The following is a 7,203-nucleotide window of genomic DNA, read 5'->3' on the forward strand; positions in this document are numbered from 1 at the left end:
ATTAAAAATAACAGCAAAGAGGTGCATTGTGGCATGTGTTTATTGAACACACTGAGCCAATATTCACAGATTTGGAAAAATTATGTGAAGCCTTAGGACATTTTTTAAGAGAGTAGTTTGAGTTAGATTTCCTATCAATAAGATAACAGGTGTGAATTTGAAGGTCCATTCTCCTATAAAAAATAATGTTGGTTGCCACCATCAGAGTCTGCTCTTCATAACACAGGTTTCTGGTGAATTATGCCTTGGTCAGGAGAGATCTCTGTGGAACTCAATAAAACATTGTTGATGCTTATCATGCTGGAAAGGGCTATAGCATCTTTGTCGAAAATGCTGGCCTCCATCAATCTGCAGTCAGACAAATAGCATGTGATCAGAGAAAATGCACCACCACTGTAAAAGAAGCAGTACAGAGAGGAAGCCTAGGCCAGACCCAAAGCACTTTGCTTGCTTCAGATCCAAATACTATACGCCTCTATGTGCAAGTGGCAACCAAACAGAATTCAAGTACTTTAATGACAGCTGGATTTCAGACACTTTAGACGCATATTTTCAATCTACTTAGTTCTACCCTAAAACAGTTTCAGCCATGATAAAGTGGAATGTGATGAAGTACTGACAGTCTATAGAGGTAACTGAGAGCCAGTTTGATATAGTGGTTAAGATGCTGGACTAGCAACTGGGAGACCATGAGTTCTATCTAGTCCTCCCTTCATATGAAAGCTGGCAGTCATTCTGTCAACCTAACTTACCACACAGCATTATTGCTGTGGGAAAAACAGGAGACAGGAGTATTTTGAGTTGTACAAAATAAAGGTGTTAATTAATGTTTGTATTTACATTCATTGAAAAGGAAAAGATTACAAGAGAGTAAGCAAGCACACAATGGGAACACCCATTGAAAGGAATGCCTTGGCGCTCACTGTTTGCTTAGTGTGCTGGCGGCTGCAATCCCTCCCAAAAAAACCTTTAGGATGAAACCGAATAAGGTCTTTGCCACTCTCAGATAGCAGCACAAGCCGGCCAAGGGTGCTAATAAACTTGCGGCCGGCACTTTTTAGAGAAGCGCTGCATGACAAAAGCACTTCAGGAAGAGATAGCTTGTTTAAGCAGTCTCTCCCCTCTGCAAGGGGGAAATTCTGGAAAGAGGGAAAGGGAAGAAACAAAGATACAAAGTAGGGAGTCAGACACAGGACACTCATCAAGTTTCTTCATTTAATCCTACGTGAGTTCTTCCAAATTCTATTTTTTCCAATTACATGACATTATAATAAAAGCTGCTGTTAATAAATGCATAAAACATTACTGTACAACTAAGAACTGCATATGTCGATCTGATTGGGGTAAATTGTAGGGGTGATACAGAAATATGTATTTTCTTTTAATTTTGCCTTTTACTCTGTTATACATGGTCTTATCTTGTATGTTGTGTTCTGATATGGTCTTGTGGCTAAAGTATTATATTCTATTGCATGCATAATCATTTAAATAGCTTGTTTATGGGCTAGATCAGGCATCTCAAATTTGGTGCCTTCCAACTGTATTGGAATTTCAGTTTTATAATTCCCAGACAACACGGCAAAGATTGTCTCTGCAGTGATTATATCAATTGGAATATAGAAGGAAAAACCAAATGGACAAAGGGGGTCAGATCTTTTTCTCTTCTCTAACAGCTTATCCATGAGATTATCTCTAAGACACATTCAATGATCAGGGTCCTCACAGAGTTCTTTGTATAGTATATTTTCTTTTGCATATTGGTATCTAGATATACATAGTCGGACCACTGTCAGTAATATCAAGTTCAACCAAGTTTATTTTGTAACTTGGGCAAAGCAATTGTTTCCCATGTTCTGCCACATCTTGAACACAAATTCAAAACTACTAACACAGTTGTTTTGACCCTGTAGATGCCCTTGGAACACTGTTTTTAGACAGGCACGTTGGACTTAACTGTATTTTTAAGGCCTGTTTGATAGTGGCAGCAAAAGCTTCAACAGTATCTCTGTACATAGAACAATTTCTCATTAAAAGGTATGTAATCAGTTGAAGGAAAGCTTCCCACAATGGCTAAGACCATTCTGTTCATTTGCATACCACAAACACACTTTCAAAAATGAAGAGATGGAAAGACTGTGTATTCTATTTTTGGTAACACAGAGAGTATATTCCACATCAAAACACAGATACATTTTCATAGTGAAGTGGAACATTCACTTTCTACCCCAGATCAAGAGCATGACTAAGTGGATAATTTTTATTTTTATTTTTAATCTGCACTCAGTTGTAACCGACCCTGCAGTGACTGCTTTGGACGAGTCCTTTGCAGTTTTCAAGGCAAGGTGTTTCGGAAGTGGTTTGCTAGTGCCTCCTTCCTAGAGCAGAGCCCAGCTGGCGAGCACAGGAGGTGGGGTTTCCGTTGCTTCATGCCCTTTTTGGGCGAGCGCGGTTGTGCTACCCAGCAACTGCTCCCGACTCCTTTTGCAAGGCACCGCCAGCATTTTTCCTCCCACCGGAGTGAGAGTACCCATTTATCTACTCATGTGAGTTTTCGAACTGTTGGGTTGACAGGAACTGGGGAGGAAACAGGAGCTCACCCTGTTAACGCGAAGGCTGGACTCGAACCGCTGAAGCGTCAACCGTTTCTGGCCAGCAACTTTCAGCGCCATTAAGCCGCTGCACCACCGCATCCCCAAGTGGGTAATATTGTTGCTTTTAAATGCAATGAGATTTCACCCAAGTCTCTGCAATACCTTTTTAGTATATATTTTGACTGTCCCACTTACGTGCAAACATTCAACTTGACTGTGAATATATTATGTTGGTTTTATATGGTCATCACTGGCTCCCTGTTAGTTTCTGGTCCCAATTCAAGGAGCTGGTGTTAATGTCTAAAACCCTTTCTAGCTTGGGACCACAGTAACTGATGGAACACCTCTATGTTCCTGTATATTTCTACCTGAACCCTGGGATGAACTTTGGAGGCTTTATTCATGCTGAGATACTGGGAGTGGGGCTGGGCCATTTCAGTGATGGCCCACCAAGTCTGGTATGCTGGGAGTAACATTATTTCTCTTTTCAGTACCAGGCCAAGACATTTTTATTCTCCCAAGCATTTAAATCAATGAATGTGTGAATTTTAAACATATATGCAGCTTTGAACCATTTTGATTACTCTGGCTGCTAAGCTTTTGCGGTTTATAGCATGTTGTATTTTCATTATTGTGTTTTATTACATAGTTCAATTATTGTTTGGAGTTTTTATTTTGTGATTTCTGGGTACAGTTAGCCACCCTGGAAAAACCTGGTTTGGAAAGGTGGTGCATAGATCTTAAAAACAGATTAAGCATATATCAAAATACACATATAGCTATGCCATATAACTATGCCAGAAGTAGAATATTATTTACTAATTATTTATTAAGACAGATGGAGCCTCTTGTTGGAAGTGTTTTATCTATGTTTTTGTACAGAGCAACTAGATCCCATCTTGTTTTGTTTCGTAGTGTGTGTTTTCTTTGTTTATTATAGGTAGTCCTCCCTTGGCAACCACAACTGGGACCAGCAAATCTGTCACTAAGCGCCACAGTCGCTAAGCAGAAAATCACATGACTGTGACAGGCTTACGACGTCACTTCCCATTGGGTCATTAAGTGAATCACTGCAGTTGTTAAGTGAGACATCATGTGACTTGTGATTTTACTTCTGCGTTCTCCATTAATTCTGCTTGTCGGAAGCCGGTTGTGAAGCATGCGAATGGCAATCATATGACCACGGAACACTGCAATGGTTGTAAATGCACGGCAGTTGTGAAACACCTGAATGGCGATCACGTGACCATGGGACACTGTGACACTCATAAATGTGAGGACTGTTCATAAAGCTATTTTGTTTTTACACCATTGTAACTTCGAACAGTTGCTAAACAAGGCAGTTGGTGAGCAAGGACTACCTGTATATTGTGAGCCACCCAAAGTTGGTTTGGAGTTGGATGGCACTTAAATTGAATCAATCAGTTAATTAAATATTAACAGCCGTAATGGCAACATTTAATAAATGGCATGTAATTAAAATAATTCATTATGGATTAATGTAAATTGTTTTTTGATAGCTACCAAAATATGAAAACCAAGGCATTTCTTAGTTTATTTCCTCCATTTTTGTGCTTTTATTCTTTCAAATATTGTGACATGCTCTTATCTCTACACATTAGTAAAATCTTGCAAATTCAATACTGTAGGTGTTTCACATGGTCTCATTTGCAACCCATATTTCTTACTCTTATATCTATACTTAGAGTGCAGGAAATAATAAAACACATTATACTCTGCTTTAAGGGGGATGCGGTGGCGCAGCGGCTTAATGATGCTGAAAGTTGCCGGCCAGAAATGGTCGACGCTTCAGCGGTTCGAGTCCAGCCTTCGTGTTAAACAGGGTGAGCTCCTGTTTCCTCCCCAGTTCCTGTCAACCCAACAGTTCGAAAACTTATGTGAGTAGATAAATGGGGACTCTCACTCCGGTGGGAGGAAAAATGCTGGCGGCGCCTTGCAAAAAAGGAGTTGGGAGCAGTTGCCGGTAAGCGCGAAAAATCACACACGCCCGAAAAGGGCACGAAGCAACGGAAAACCCACCTCCTGCGCTCGCCAGCTGGGCTCTGCCCTAGGAAGGAGGCTCTGGCAAACCACTTCCGAAAAACAGTTGCCTTGAAAACTGCAAGGACTCGTCCAAGCAGTCACTGCAGGGTCAGCAATGACTGAGCGCAGACAAAAAAAAACAAACAAACTCTGCTTTATCTGTTGTATCTCAAATAGCTACTTAATATGATTTACTAATGCAAAATGTTCAGTGGCAACAATTTGACATTCACACAATGTGCATTTTCTCTCAGATTTACCAGATCCTTGATCTATTCTTTATTTGTAAGGGGGAAAATCTCAAACTATGTAAGAACATAGTTGCTAATTGGGCAACTGCACACAGATCAAATCCCCTCTGCCCACATATAGAATATCCTCTATTAGATACCTCAGGCAGTGCTTTCCTTCCTATGATGTTCTGTCAACACACCCATACACAGACATGCGCATAAGGGTCCCAGCTTTTGTTGTGGTCTGCATAGCATTACTGCATAATGACACATAATCATATAGAGAGCAAGATAGAAAGTTGATTGCAGAGTTATCCTATTTTTCTCGGTGCAGATGCTATGAACCTTCTGACTAGAGCCATACATTGGTAAATTAGGGTAACAAGCCAACCACTGAAATCATCACTATATGCAGGTCAATATGAACTCCTAAAAACAACTCAAGAAAATGTAGGTTTTGTACCCCAAGATTAGAAGAGTAAGAGGTAAACCCAGCTGAAAGAAGAAAAGCAGAAATTACTCTGAGCATTTGGAGGGAAAAGAGTTGGGCAGGACCATTTGTCTCTGGTAGGATATCTGGGCATGCCCAAGTTATGCTGATTATATAAATTAGGTGTGCTGACTATATAAGTTTAGCATGCACTAAACTTTAACATCGGCCTGATATATTGACCCTATCACAATAGAGTTTGTTTCTCAATTTAACAAAAGTAGCCATGGATAACAATCTCAAAAATAACGAGCTTTCACTGTTCTCAGATGCTCCATATTCCTGTTAATGCAGTGGCTTCCATGTGCATTATGACTGAAGTTAAAGGATTATGAGTTTGTTCCAGTGGAGACTGAACAGAACTCTGGTTATACACTGGGGGCGTTTTCCACCACCCTATAAGCTACTGCTAAATGGCAATGAAAATTCTATGGAATGGTATGAAGTAGGGTGTGGAAAGGTGCTGAAGAATGGGGACACTGGAAGAATTAGATAAGATACTTTTTACTAACCAACCAGTAGCCTCTCCAAACCTTTGAGTGTGGCCCCTAGAGCTTATCCAAAAGTTGGTTCTAGGTTTTAATTTGAATGTGACAGGAATTAATCACATTCTATATTTAAATTAAATCACAACAACATTTAGCTTTTGTCCTAGCCCTGTCCACATTTCCAGCACATCCTCTGGTATGCCACTGAAGGGTAAAGTATAGCTGTCAGCTGCCCCAAACATATATGTCTATGTATTATACAAAACAAAAATGTGTTCTATTTTCATAAGACATCTTTGGTTATCTGGTTATTTGGAAGTTAGGATTATGGTAAATGGATGAATATGTAGAACATAAAATTTAAATACTGCAACTGAAAAATGCAGATTTTTTAACAAAATAATACTTTTAAAATACAGGTTCCCTAGACCCAAGTAAGTTCACCATAACAATCAATATTGTATTTACAAAGAGACTTCAGTATCTGTTTTGCTGTTTATTAAACATGAAACAATTTGGAAGCTTTAGCATACAACTTTTCGTTTGTGAACACAGGTCTTAAGCTACTTACAAAAAAAAAAAATTAAGAATACAGGTAGATCAAAAACGATAAATTTTAGATAATCAAAATGTGCTCTAATTTCTGCATTATGCAGAAAATATATCATACTTTTCAGATTTCTACTTTCTCAGGTTTAGGCTCTTGAACACACATTATATCTTCTGCTGGAACAGATATAACATCTTTTCTGTTTAATCTATGCTTTTGTTCCCTTTCAGGCAAGCTGGAATTTTCAATCTGAACGTAATGATTCCCAACACATTCATCATCAGACTCTTTTTATTAATGTACCATTAAATATATATTCAGAGTTAACGCAACTAGTTTGCAATATCTCAGCTTTCTCCAGTTTAGTGCCTTACAGATATACTAGACTTGGGAAGTGTCAGTGCTTTGAGGTTGTCCAGATCAAGAAATAGACTCCCCAGAAAGACTAGAAGTAGGCTTTATTGATATACTGTAGGCTATATTAACAGAATCTTGCAAGTCTGTTTTTCCTCCCCTCCCTCTTATACCCCAGTGAGTCAGGGAGGGGAGGAAACACAGACTGGCAAGATTGAGTCAGCCTGAGTCTTTTCCTAAAACCACCTCCTTCCCCAGGGATCAAGGAATGCTTCTGCCTTTTTTGTTTTTATAACAGCTTCTAAATGTTTGTGTCCCATGACTCTCTATAGGAAAGCTGCGGAATGTAGGTTTCCAACTCAAGTTTGCTCATAGAATAGTTTTATGTTGGAGAATTACCTGGAAATCTGTGACATCTTTCCATAGTGTTTTAAAAGTTACATTAGTGGCAAAG

This window comes from Python bivittatus, unplaced genomic scaffold (assembly GCF_059951505.1).
Source record: "Python bivittatus isolate LINGU-HERP-01145 unplaced genomic scaffold, Pbiv_v1 ctg000610_np1212, whole genome shotgun sequence".
In the NCBI taxonomy this organism is placed as follows: Eukaryota; Metazoa; Chordata; class Lepidosauria; order Squamata; family Pythonidae; genus Python; species Python bivittatus.